The following is a 14049-nucleotide window of genomic DNA, read 5'->3' on the forward strand; positions in this document are numbered from 1 at the left end:
GATGGATGGATGGATGGATGGATGGATGGATGGATGGATGGATGGATGGATGGATGGATGGATGGATGGATGGATGGATGGATTCTTTCAAAACATATTACTATTTAATATAACTTCCTGTGGCTTAATTCCTCAATACAAATGATTTATGTCTGAAATAGAAAATAACTATTAAAACCATCTTTATTTTCATGTATATCTGGGTGATGAGGACTCTGGAAGTAGGGTTCATTCTGTAACTGGTTGGTTTCAGCTCCTGTTTTTTCCGTCTCAGTTGTTGTGTCCTTGAGCAACACACTTTAGCCACCTACTGAATATATGGCAGCCCCACTTATGTCAGTCTGCCCTGCGGCAGCTGTGCCTCATTGTAGCTTACCACCGTTAGCGTGTGAATGACTGATTGTCGGAGTAAAATGCTTTAAGGTCTTAGTCTTAAAAAAATGCAGGGCATTTACCATAGCTGTAATTTTGTTAGTAATGGTACCTTTTTTTTAAATAAAATAAAAATGTTCACCTAAAAGTTACCTACTTATAGGTTTAATGGTTTGTAACCAACAATCTGCCAGGTAAAATAAAAGGGTCAGAATTGTCAAAAACTGATTGAATAGGAGCATCTTTGATTAAGCAGGTAGTCAAACAACTGGGTGTTAACAGTTTTTGAGTTGGACAATATAGCTTTCCCTGAGCACAGAGAGAGATGGGTTTTTATGCAAAAACAGAATTTATCTGGAATATTCATCATAAACAATTGCTTCTCTCATCCTGTCAAAGCAGACACAGCCACTGTTGAAAAGCTGTGGGCTTCAGATGTCATTCTCTCCATGCATACATGTTTTTTTTAACAATACGATTCTTCTATCTTTGTCTCCCGCTCCACAGGAGGCAGCTGCTGAGAAAGTCTGATTTATTTTTCTGTAAAGAATGACATCCTCTTTGTCTGTTTCATTTTTTGTATATATGCTTAATCACAACCCACTGTTTAACAGTGTCTTTAGATAGCAAACTAATGTAACTGATTAAGGGCAAAAGAAGGGCAATAAATATAACCAAGTACTATCTTGCATGCTAACAGCTGAGTGTCATTAGTTAGAAGAGACACATATCCAATATTTAGATACAATCAATGATTCATCCTAAGCTGTGTGTCTGCTGTTTTTAAACATGCATTATCACTGACAGCTCTGTGGTTAACACAGCTGTAATTATATGTATCAAAAGAACAATATCAGGCTAATGTCACACAAATACAAAAGGGGCTGAAGGGGCTACAGTTCCCAAAATCTCACAACATACATGGTAATGTTAGTTCATATGTAAGGAGTCTCTCAGTTGGTTTATATTGGAAGGCATGTTAGCTATGATCATTTTTAACCAGTCATGAAATATAAAGAATATAACTATTATAAAAGCTTTACAACCAATAGTATGTAAGATGCTTTGAAGAAAATTAAGTTTAACACACAATGATAAGCTATAAAGGCATAAAGGCATAAAGCATATATTTAAGTATTTAGTGGTACTTGAAAAAGCAGACATGTGTGCAAACTTGCATTCCATTTGCGACAAAATATCTCTGTAATCCAAAATCCAGAAATTTTTACATAAATAAATGCACTCCTAATTTCACTGTGTCACCAAAGAAATTTGGCAAATTTGTTTGTATTGCTTTTTTTGCTTTAAAAAAAATAGAATGTATCATGAAATGTAAAAAAAAGTTTAAAAAAACAAAAGATTTAGGAAAAAAACTAAACATTAAAAGCATTTTTTTTTTTTACTTTTACCCCTTAAAGCATCGACTTATATTAATCAGTTATATAGATTTGAACACATTAAAAAAGTTAGCACAATTAATTGCATTTTTTATATACCGGTATATTAAATTCCAGAGCAGAAACCTTTGTATCCATGATTTCTTGTACAACCATAAATGATGCACTGGCAAAGAAGCGAGCGTTGGTGAACTGTAGGTATTAAAACTTAAAATTTATCTCAGAACAACTAATGTTAAGGTAAGCTGAGAGTTTTGAAACGCTAATGTCAGCAGCACAAACTCTCCAGCCAGCTAACATCAGATAAGATGCCAAGCTTCAGAGCCAAAATAAGGAAGTATATACATAAAAAGAACTAAAGAACTCAACAGGTCAAATGGACATAGATTGATTGTCTAAGAAGTTGGATTAAGGACAGAAAGCCTGGGTTGACATGCAGTGTTTAACTTCTGTTTACAGTAAATATTAAACTCTTAAAAGCAATATAGTATGTATTGTTGCTTTATATTTTTTTTTACCATATCTAATAGAAGCAATTGTTCTATATTTAATAATCATGCAGTGTTTACTTCACATCTCTAGAGAAGGAATTTTTCAAAGATGCATAAAATATCAAGGGTATTTAATGAAAAGCTAAATGCTTATATATGATTGTAATATATAATAAAGTTTTTTAATTTAATAATAGTTTTTCACTTTCTCAATATATAATTTGTTCAATTAAAATGCGCTTAATTTTGTTTTTGCAAGTACAGACCCTGTAATTAACTCGATTAAACATTTAAACAAATTCCCACCACTAATTGTAACAAGTTAAGGGCGTGTTTTACATCTAATTGTCAGTCAGGTCGTATTTACTTCTTACTTTGCTATACTCACTAGCTCCAGTTTCAGAGTGACTTTATAAGAGCAAAAATGGTCTTTTTAGAAGTATCCATTCTCAACCTGACAAAGATAGCTGGTGGATTGCTCCTTTTTCTTCCTTTGAGTGGAAGAAATCAAAGGGTAAATGCTCTGTTTGTAGAAAGTGACACAAAGCATAATCACCTGCACAGCAGACAAAAGCAGAAGCTTCACAACAACATGGCCCTTCAAAGAAACAAGGTTTCTCAATAAAAAAAAAGAAAAATGTGATGCTTCCATAGAAACAGAAGGCCTCCCTATCAAATCTGAGGCCTGAATAGACCTGTCAACTGAAATGGAAAGCGACTGAGTATCTCAGCAAAGCAGTGCCCTGTTTTCCTCTCAGACTTTCATGCGCTGCTAAACAGGTGGCCCTTTGAGGAGATGCAGGGTGAGGGTGATAATGGAGCACTCTGGGTGGTATTGTGGATTTTAAGCACAGCCTCTAGTGTGTTATAAACAACCACAGCCTCCTGCTGGTGCTGTGTATTAAAACAAGCGCATGTGTTGTTCATGAAGCACAGCAGGACAAGCATCTGCAACGAGGTCATGGGACGCCAATACGGGTGTCTTGACAGGTTTCTTTATCAACATTTCCAAAGAGAGTAATCAAATACCTGAATAGTGATATTTAAGCTTCAACTGAAACTATTAGAGAAGGATAAAAACGATCCTTGAATTTCAAGATTCAAAATGAAGATGTTTTCTGCCAGATTGATTTCGGGCAGTTTTGCCTAATGCTAGCTATTTAATTTCATGCACCAATCAAAGTGCTGCAAAAATATTCAAAATCTGTCAGTTTTAAGGGTTTTTTACTCCAAAAAATGTAAGCTTTAGTGATGCTCTGTGGAACAGATTTTTAACAGAACACAAACCCTCACTCTAGAGTGTGCTGATATGAATTTAGCTTAACTATTTTATAATAAATTAACGTTAAGTTACCAGGACCAGGCTTTCATACAAATGCCTATAGTTACTTAAGTCTATTTACCATAACATTTTATTTATATAATAGAGCTAACGATTAAGACATCTACATGCATGTCATTTCAAGCAATGAATATCCGAAAAGATCAATTTAAAGAAATAAAAACAGGTTGCACCATTTTGTTACGTTTATTATTATTATCATATAAATATACTACATTAAATTGAGTGAGAGCATTTACATCCTTAAATTTTTTGAATATGTTGAAATGTAAAATAGCTTCTATTTCAGGGGTTCAGATTTGACATATTAACCAGATTTTGTAGCAGCTAGAAATAAAGCAAAACTAGCTTTGAAACTGAAAATTTCTTAACCAGTAAACGTATTTAACTGTAATATGATGCACCTGGGTTTGAATCCCGGTTGTACCAGGAAGGGCGTCCAAAGTAAAAACTTAGCATTTCTGTAAGGAACTTTCAGAAATGAAGTAGAAAATATCAGCAAAGAGACAATACAAAAGGATGCAGCTGATCTGGTATAAGGATTACCTGCACATTACAAAAAAAAAAACAATATGAAAGAAAATATATTTGTCATGAAGAAACTAATTTCAAATAATTGTTTGATAAAATCTCCTTTGCATGATCATATTTCATGTGGATATATTTCACACAAATGGTATTAAGGTTACAAACGCCTGGACTTTAGCCACCAATAAGGAAGTAGTCTCGGAAGGCATCATAAGTAGACGATGATGTGCAATGGCTGAAAAACCTGAAATGTGTTGCCGGATATTTTGATTCTCATGTCTTATTTTCTAGGAACATGTTGGGGTTTTTTTTGGAATGGAAACTTTCTAATACGATTACTATAATACACAATAAAAAGGGATCAAGGTTCTATCGTCATATAAATTTATGATGCATGCTCTTTATTATATCATCAATACTTTTCATCTAAACAAAACACAGTAAAGGTTAAGTTACTCATTTTAGATCTTATCTCTACTGTCCACTCAGTCACAAAACCTGTGACATAAATTTCACTATCGAAACTCTATGAATGTCCACAGGGACTCTCTGTAAACATCTGTGCACGTCTCCCACTTTTTGTTTTCCTGCTAACTGCAGCAGCAATGCTCCATCCAAAGGGTGACACTAAACTCCCAGAAACCAGGTCACAAACGAAGAGAAATTCAATTGTGACATGTTGTGTTTTCTCAAATATATGAATCATTTTTTCACACAGGAACAAGTATAGCAAAAAAAATTGATGTTGTTGTGAAAAATAACCTTTTTTTTCATAAAGTTAACTTTTTCTTCTTCCCTGACAAAAACAATGAAGCTACAATAAAAAAACACTACATTGCTTATTGAAAAACTTTTTTCTATCTAATAGTAGTGAAGGCAAGTTGGTCAGGTTTGGAAAATAACAAGTAAGTTAGGGACCTTAGAGAGGCGAAAAAATTAATCATGAATGCTCATTAAATACAAATGGAGCAGGTGTGATGGGTGATATGCAGCTCGCTCAGAAAATGGACCCCGCCACACACACCATAGGCCTAGCTTCAGGCCTAATAGAACAAAAGGTTGGTCCTAGATTAGATTAATTTAATAAATATTCATGATTTAGGTTAATAATCAAATAATCACCCTTTTCAAAAAATGCACTTGTTATTTTTCACAATAAATGACACTCGAGTACTTTAAATCAAATTAAGCATCCTCTTTCTCCTTCAAATATAAAAAAACCCTGTGAAGATGAGAAGATTGTATTTATCATAACACAGAATGAGAGAGCGTTAACTACAGTAAATAAATGTTGACTGAAAGAAGAAGAAAAAGACATGATACCAATTTGGTCTTCCTTAAGCTGAGTCTTAATGCTTGATCAAAATCTCTGCTCTTTACCATCGTATACTGACTCTATTAATGTTTAAACTCAGCAGCGTACAGAGGGGGGAAAATGTGCACTACGATTTAAAATGTAATAAAATCTTCAAATCAATTCTATATTCTTCGGAAACCAGGGCAGAGAGGCCGAAATTGAGCTGCAATAGTTTACATTTGTGGAAAACATAATTTATATGTATGACTGTGTGTGGTGGGAGCTTTCATAAGCACAGCACATGGTGCGAGATGGCCATCCGGGAGACATAAATCAAAGTAGTGTGTGTAAGTGTAAAATGATTGGTAATCTTGCAACAAATTGCAAAGCGGGCCCCTATTGGAGTGCAGGATGATTAAGCTGTGATGAGATCAGAGACCTCTCTCAAGTCTGTGATCAACTGGTCAGTCCCTTAAGCAATGCGGTGCTCCAGTAACTGACTTGTTATAAAAATATACTTAACAGGGCCTGAACCCAGATCCGTGGCAGAGACAGAGGGTTAGAAAAAGAGAGGCGATGATGCGGAACAGGCGACCCTGGTATTAAACTGCTGCATGTGTGCATCTTTCAGCTCCACCTGCTGTGACACCAAACCTCGAGAAGCCATCTGCTCCTGTTGTTTTATCTCTTGGAGGAACCAGCGGGGCCATAAGGATCCCGCAAACAAAGACTCCAGAAACAAGCTGTTCAAGGCGCGCAGTCATCTTAGACAGATACCATTTTTAGGACGTCTTTTGTTTTTGTCTGTGCAACGACATGAATTTAAAATCAAGCACATTCTTACGAGAAAATGTGTGCAACTCATAAGCCAGGTATTTACCAGCCTTTGGGGCATATGCCTAATTTGTTCATTTAATCCTGTATGTTAAAATAAAACCAAAGGTCAATTTGTGAGTGTTTGGCTTTAGAGTAATAAAGAAGAAAAACTCTCAAAGCTTCATGGATCACTAAAGTGTACATTTGAAACAGACTTAACATATAATGAAAGGGAAAATCTAAAATTAATCAGAGGGAAAAATTAATGTTGAAAACACAAACAGGCTTTGCACTGCATAATGCAATATCGCTATGCAATGAAGAAATAATGAAGCATGTTTGATTCATAAACGCTTACTTTTATATCTCTTAGTTTGACTAAAAATAAATCTAATCGGTGGCACTGAGCAATTATACATATCTCAATAAAACTGGAGCAAATTACTCAGCCAGTTAATGGCACTGCACAGTAAATATGTCTGCCAGGCTGCAGCTAACACCATAAAACTTCATTTCCTTAGGGGCCAATACCACTGACTTCAGCACAATAAAACTGCTTTGTCTGTCAAATCCTCCACAATCTTTGGTGGGATTCACACATTGACTAGGGGCGATTTTTGTAGCTTGTAGGTGTGGAAAGTGAAGGCCCTTGGAAGAGAAAATAAGAGCCATAAGGAAGGTCCATCTGTCAGCAGCAGAAGCACAGCAGAGAGCAGCAAAGACACAAAACAATTAGGTGGTAATATGGTTGCAGGTAGAACAGATGCAGGTCGAAAGCAGAACATTGTCTCCAAAGCGAAGCAACATTGACAGCATCTTGTTGGGGGATTTGTGCGAGTGCAACAACACTTGAACTGCATAAATCCCTGCATACACACAACTCGCAGCAAAGAGACCTCCTCTCACACCCACACAGAGGCAAGTTCCAGAAATGTTGCGAGACACAAGCAGCACCAAGATGGGAAATAAGAGGCATCCCACTGAGAGAAGTGAGAAGGAGAGAGACAAATGAAAAGGGAGGAGGAGAGGGTGAGAAACGAGAGGAAAAAGACAAAATGAGATGTAGCAAACAGAATAAAAGTGGTAAAGAAATAGAAATGGATGATTTATCTTGTCAATGTTGGAACGTTGTTTCTAAGCCGCCTGTTTATTTGGAGCTGGAACACCAAACACATCAAAGCTTTGGCTGCAGCAACCAGCAACAAAACTTGCACTCTGCTGACCCCTGAAATCTGGACACCTGTGTCTGTATGTGGACACGCCATGTGGGAACGGTTTGACCTGCCAGCAGGGGGGAAACGCTCCTGTTTGGACATTACTAAGTGAAGCATGCAAACTAATTATATGAACCCCAAATTGTCCCTCCACCTCAGCTTCTCCTCCTCCTCTTCATGAAGCAAACAGCACTCGCTGGCCTCACTGGCCAGTGTTGAGCGATCACACAGATGCAGCCACATTTGGCAACGCTCAAAACAAAACATGAAGCATTGGTGAAGGAGAAGAATGGATGATCAACAATTATCTCACTCAGGGTGAACGAAGAAGGGATGCAGCTCATGTTGAGATTGTTTTTGTAAACCTTACAATGAAATCTGACAAAAAAAAGATGATATTTGAAAAAATCTCCATAACAAAGTAGATAGATAATAGATAAAGTCTTATTTTTTACAAAAACAAAGGAGAAAAAGGATATTGGTTGAGAATTCACTTGACGAAGTGTCCTTGTCTTTATTTGATAAGAGTTTCAGTCTAATCATTATTTAAACTGAATTTTTCTTGTCTTGCAACTTTTTTCTGCTGATTGAGAACTCCAAAAGTTGCATTTTGCAACCTATTTTTTTACCACTGTCTCTTCATCATTCATTCACAAACTGTTTGGTTTGCAGAACAAACCATGAACTGTAAAGAGGAGTTAATCTTTCATTCTTTCTTTTTTTTTTTTTTGTATTTATGAAATCCCTGTCAAATATTTTATACTTGTTAGTAATTTTCATTGTAAAAGCTTAATTGACTGATTATTGGTTTATTGGTGTGAAACTAAATATGATGTGTTTATAGCCCAAATTTTGATTAAGTTACACTTTAATCAAACTGCTGTTGTGTTTTTTTTAATCGGTTAAACACTGTGGACTTATTTCCATTAATAAAGTTAGACCTATATCAGACTGCTAAGTCGTTTAAGCGTCTCTAAAATGCTTCAATGGATGGAAAACCGTTAATCATCTACATCATGACATGCAATCGATTAAATACAGCATCTAAACGCAATGCCTGTGAAATCCTTTTTTCTTACTTTAAGTTGGTTTGTCGTTTTCCTTTGATTGCGTCTCGGATGTCTGGATCATATGGCTTCAGGTGGGACGCAGACGCAGCGCAGGAGCAGCAGGAGCAGCAGGAGCGGTGAAACCTCGGTGGTCTGCGCTCTAGGATGATGTGCGGAGCGTCCGGACTTTCTCCTCCCCCTTATGGAAGAGGAAAGACAGCGGATCGGGGAGCGCGCTCACGAGTGCGCGTCAGCGGCACGAGGACCGATGCGTCTCCGAGGCGCAGGAGAGGCAGGAGCTCAATACCTTTAATTTATAAAGTAAGAAAAACAGGCAGCAGCTCTGATCAGGGACACTGAGGAAGTCTACATAAAACTGCTGGTTAAGTTTTTATTTTCAGAGAGCTGGAGAAACTGCTTTGTTTATAAAAGGAAATATTGATCTTTTTTTATGTAAATAATTTCATTAAGCTTATAAATAATTTATTTGCCCATGACTCTCATGATATTTGACTTCAGCTACACTTCTCACAGTAAACAGCAATATATACTTTTGTTTTTCTTTTCCTTTTTTTTTTAATATAAAGGCAAACACTTTTTCTGTGATGGCTTCTTATAGCAAACAGCATCTGTTTTCTGACTCTAGAGACCTACAGTAATAAAGTCGATTACTTTTACCATTATCCTACTTTTTACCATTATCCTACCTGAAAGCCAAATTGTTCGTTGCAGTCTGCAGCTGCTGTTTTGTTTGTGACCAAAATCACAAAGTGAAGGCTGGACAAAGGACAGACTAAATAATGGTGTTGAAGAGGAGAACCAGCAACTCCTGTTTAAGGTTGAACTTTTTAAGTTGCTGCTGTGATGACAATCTTTGCAGGGACCATCATGTCCTGAGAAAACATGGTTCCTAGGAGCCGGAAGTGAGCCGCTGTCATCTCTACAGACCAGTGTGTCCTCAATCAAACCAATGAGAGTGGTATGATCTGCAGCTTTTAATAGATGGAGAAGCTGAGGTTAGAAGAAAAATATACAGCTATATTAAAAAAAAGTATTTCACAAAACAAAATCATTTGAACTTTAAACAGAAACATGTTATTAGAACATAACATATACCCTACAGTGCGAATGCGCCGTGCATGTGTTTTAAAATGGTATATTTTTAGAGTAAAGTTTATGTTGTATTTTTAGGTTTAAGTACATACTGCTATTAAACATTTAAATAGTATAAGGAAATCTAAGTAAAACGTACTTTTCCCCCCAAATTCATGTATTACATTAAAAAAGTTGTTTTTTTACTGAAGCTTAAAAATACTGAGTAGAAATTCTATAAGAGAAATACTCTTATAAAATTTACAGCACCAAAAAGACCCTTTTCTCATTGTGTAAAAATAAGCCTATAGTTATTTTTCGTGCTCAGTCTAAGTCAGATTAAGGCAGTTTATTATCAGCCATATGCTCAGTTCATCCACACTTTTATATCATGTTCAGATCAAACCACATTCTTCTTGGTACCAGATGTATATTTATAAACCAACATTTGCATTTTACAGAACCCCTGTTGGTTGTATTTAGAGTGGAACTGGCATGAAGATAATTAGATAATTATTTATCCATCCATCTATGAGGGGATAAAGACAGATTAAAATGTAGATACATTCTTTCCAATTTGATTTAAAGTAGTAAAATAATGCAGTCCAATTTCAGTTAACATCACTAACTGCTAAAAGGTTATGTATGTAAAAAAGCCAAGTAAGCAAGTGGTTCTAATAGAAAGCAGCAGCTTCTTTTTAACTGGGAGAGACCTCGTCCAGAGCCAGACTCATTATGAGGGGCCATCTGCTATAACCACCATGTTTGTGAGGTCAGAGGAGATACACTAAAAGAGACACAGCACAGAAAAGCAGCTTAACATATGTGATATGTTCTTTGTAGTATGATACAAGTTAATCATTTGGGGTTCAGAAGTCAAGAAAGCCTTGAAATGATCCTTAAATTGTTAAAAATCCCAATATTTATAATCCTTTTATCTAGTGAAATTATGATTTATTTTAAATTGTGCGTCAAAAAACAGGCTTTATGAAGAAGATTTGACATAAAGGACTTGGTTATTTGAAATCACGCCTTTTTTTCTATGTAAATGTGTCTGGTTTGTTATTAATCATGATCTGATCTGATGGGTAAAAAGAAATAAAAAGCGAAACATTTAAGATTCCTTCATCTAAAGTCTCTCTAATAGTAACTAGAAACATCCATCTATTTTCTCCCGCTTAGTCCATGTCAGGGTCCTGGTGGTGCCGGTGCCGATTTTCAGCTGTAAGTGGGCGAGAGGCGGGGTACACCCTGACACACAATTTAGAGAAGCCATTTACCTAACGGTCAAGTTTGTAGACTGTGGGAGGAAGCCAGAGTACATGGTGAGACCCCATGCATGCACAGGGAGAAGATAGAAACTCCATGCAAAAAGAACCTTCCTGCCGCAAGGCAACTAGCAACCCACTGCACCACCAGGCAACCCTGACTAGAAACATTTTTATTATTTAAGAAACCTCCATTTGTTTGGGTGTATGTAGTATTGTCAGAAAGTTTATACATTTAAATACTTTAAGATTTTTTTTTTTGAAAAGACCTGCCCTCTCCACTTAAAAAATATGCACATGCACAACTCTGTATTCCCTCCTAAGAGGAAACGTCTATTAAACGCTTGCTAGAGCATGCAGGAGCCCATTTCTCCTTGTGCACGTGTTGTTTAAAAGTTGTTGTTTGCATCGCTCATCCAAGCTTACTTTCCAAATGAAGATTTGCAATTTTTCCACCATGTCAGACTCACCAGTGGTAAGTGACCATGGGGACGAGCACGTAGGATGGCCTCACTTAAACATATCACCAGAATGATTGACAATTACGAGGACCACTTATTTTGATAATCAACCACGGAAAAAAAAGATTGTCCTCTATACCTTTAAAGGTTCTTTTTCTTTACAATACTGGAATTTTTTTTTTTTTTTTTTTATATCTTCCCATTGACCACTATGTTGAATATCTTTAGCAGAAATTTTTAAACCTGGACAAAATTCAGTAATATGAATTGTTGATGAACAGCATATTTCAAGTCAGCCCAACCAACTGCCTAATAATTATTTAAACAACTTTCCAATAAACAAGTTTACCAAAAAACTGGTTAAAAAGTTTTCCATTGTAATGCTGCTGTAGCTAATGTGTAATAAGGCCATTTATCGAGGTTTTAGTATTTTTCAGACAAGTTCCCCAGTCTGATAATAACTACTTAGTACTCATGTATATCAAAATCCACGAGTGCATCTGAATAGATGATAATTGTTTTCTAAGCTAATAATCAGAGAGGAGTAATGTGAGAAATATTTGTATTGTTATTCAGGAGAAAGTTGAGGTTTGCTACAGCAAGTATTCTCTGCAGTGAAATCTTGTCACTGAATCTTTGATAGGCTACTGACAAGCTGCAGAGAATCCAGCAAACTCATTCTGAATTTACACCCTAAGCCTTTTGTTTGCTTCATAAAAATAATGCTGTGTATTTGCCGAATAATAGTTCATATATCGCTTTTGGGAATCGGGCGACATTTAGATATATAGGGTTTAGCTGGGTTTTATGGAAATGAGTAAACAAGTTGTGCAAAGATGTGATGTAAATACCAACAACAATGACAAAAACACTGGATGCAACAAAGAGTCTTGGTCTGTAAAAGAAGATATTAAATATTTAGTATACGAGAGAAATTAACATTAAGTGCTTTGACAACTTGCTTTAGGAGGACTTCAATTTTACTCTGGCAGGAAAATAACATAAATTAAACATAAAGTCTTTGGGTTTATTTAACATAACTGCATGTCTATTTATTTGTGAATGTTGCATAAATAAAACAAACTTAAAATTAAGGTAAGAAGAGGAAAACAAGATTTTTACTTTGTGTTCATCATATGCTGGTGAAGGTTCTCAGTCATCCAGGTCAAAGTCCTTCCAAAAAAAATGAAAAACAATTCACTGGACTATATTTCAAGTTGGAAGACGTTTCGCTTCCCATCAGGGAAGGTGAATGTGATGAATGTGTTCAGCATAACACCTTATTCTAATCAAGAACCACAGAGTTGAACTTTGTCAGCTATACGGAAAAAAGGATGACAGGAAAGAATCCCTGCAGTGTCTCTGTGACTTCTTTGAGACTGAAAATTTCTTTTTTAGAGATCATTAGGGAGTCAGTGACACATTTACAGAAGGCAAAACCTTTTTTTTTTTTTTTTTAAACATCTTGTCACATGTCTACTTTTAGCGGTGACATCGGGACTCAAACAGTAACAAGAGTGACTTCACCTTCTCCCCCCACCAATAGCAGTAAAGTTATTTTCTTAATAATTTGCTGTCAGAGAAACTTGAAAGCTTTGCTCAGAGGCTGTATGGAAACATTTCAGCTATTTGTTATTAAACCTTATATAAAAGCTGTATCAGAGTTATTGCTCAGAGCATTTTATTGCTCCTGTATTGTCATGGGAGCCATTAAGTGTGCTGCTGCAGATTTACTGTATTTCTGTCCCAGATGTGCTTCCAACCTCCTTGATTTGATGCAACAACATTTGTTAATATATAAGGTATAAACATAAAGTAATATCTTGTTTTAGAGTAAAAATATGTATTTTCTTTAAAAAAAAAAAAAGACGTGTAAAACAATAATTTCTTACATTATGAACCAGTTTCAGCACTTGACTAATTATTAAAAATGATGTATCTTGGGAAAGCATGTTTTACAGTTTAACACATTTCAATTTCAAATGACAAGGCTAAGTAGTTTATTACTGTTAGATAAAAGGAGAATAATCCTAAATGATAATTTTCCTTTTTATTTTTCTTTATGAATTTGTCAAATGTGTGGTATGCAATCGCTTTTACTTTGACATTCATATGGAAAAAAATCCACTTCAGCCACTTGGATTTAGAAACCAAAGTAATTCCTTTCTACTGTTTATCACAAGCCTTTGGAAACAAAAACAAAAAAAACATGAAGAAGGAGGTCCTCTGGCTCATGTTAGCAGCATCACATGGGGATATGTTTCTTTAGCAGGGTCTGGTTTGAGATGATAGGAGGATGACTGGAGCTAAGTGTGGGCTAATCCTGTAAAAACTTGTTAGGGGATCCGAAAGACAGAGGCACTCTAAATGTGCTGTAGAGCCAAAGTTAAAGCAGAATACTTCAGATTATCTTGGTGTATTACCATTGCCCAGTGCTAAACCTATTTTTTGGCAAGAAAAAAAAAGTTACTTCATTAAATCCTTCTCTGTTTAATTTGACCGAGCATAATCTAATAAATAAATAAATAAAAAATCAAGAAAAGAAGAAGAATGGGTCAACATTTCTGTTTCAGGATATACAGTTCCAATAGATATCCTATGCCAGAAAACTTTGTGTTGTAGTTGCAGCAGAAAGTCTTTCTACAAAAAAGAAAATCATGAAAAAAAAAAAAACATATACAGCAATAAGATATGCTTTATAAGAAGAATATCTGTTTATATT

General features: G+C 35.7%; 1 protein-coding gene across 2 annotated transcripts in view; it reads right to left on the reverse strand.

The window, feature by feature from the left end:
- Nucleotides 1–8700, reverse strand: part of draxin (dorsal inhibitory axon guidance protein) — a 26918-nt gene extending 18218 nt beyond the window's left edge. The window contains exon 1 of one of the 2 annotated variants that reach the window (XM_015388058.1): nt 8537–8700. The gene's annotated coding sequence lies outside the window, so the exon portion shown is untranslated. The remainder of the gene's footprint in view (nt 1–8536) is intronic. The other variant, XM_015388059.1, reaches the window with a different exon arrangement.
- Nucleotides 8701–14049: the final 5349 nt, after the last annotated feature.

Source organism: Cyprinodon variegatus, unplaced genomic scaffold, assembly GCF_000732505.1.
Source record: "Cyprinodon variegatus isolate N-32 unplaced genomic scaffold, C_variegatus-1.0 Scaffold411, whole genome shotgun sequence".
Taxonomy (NCBI): Eukaryota; Metazoa; Chordata; class Actinopteri; order Cyprinodontiformes; family Cyprinodontidae; genus Cyprinodon; species Cyprinodon variegatus.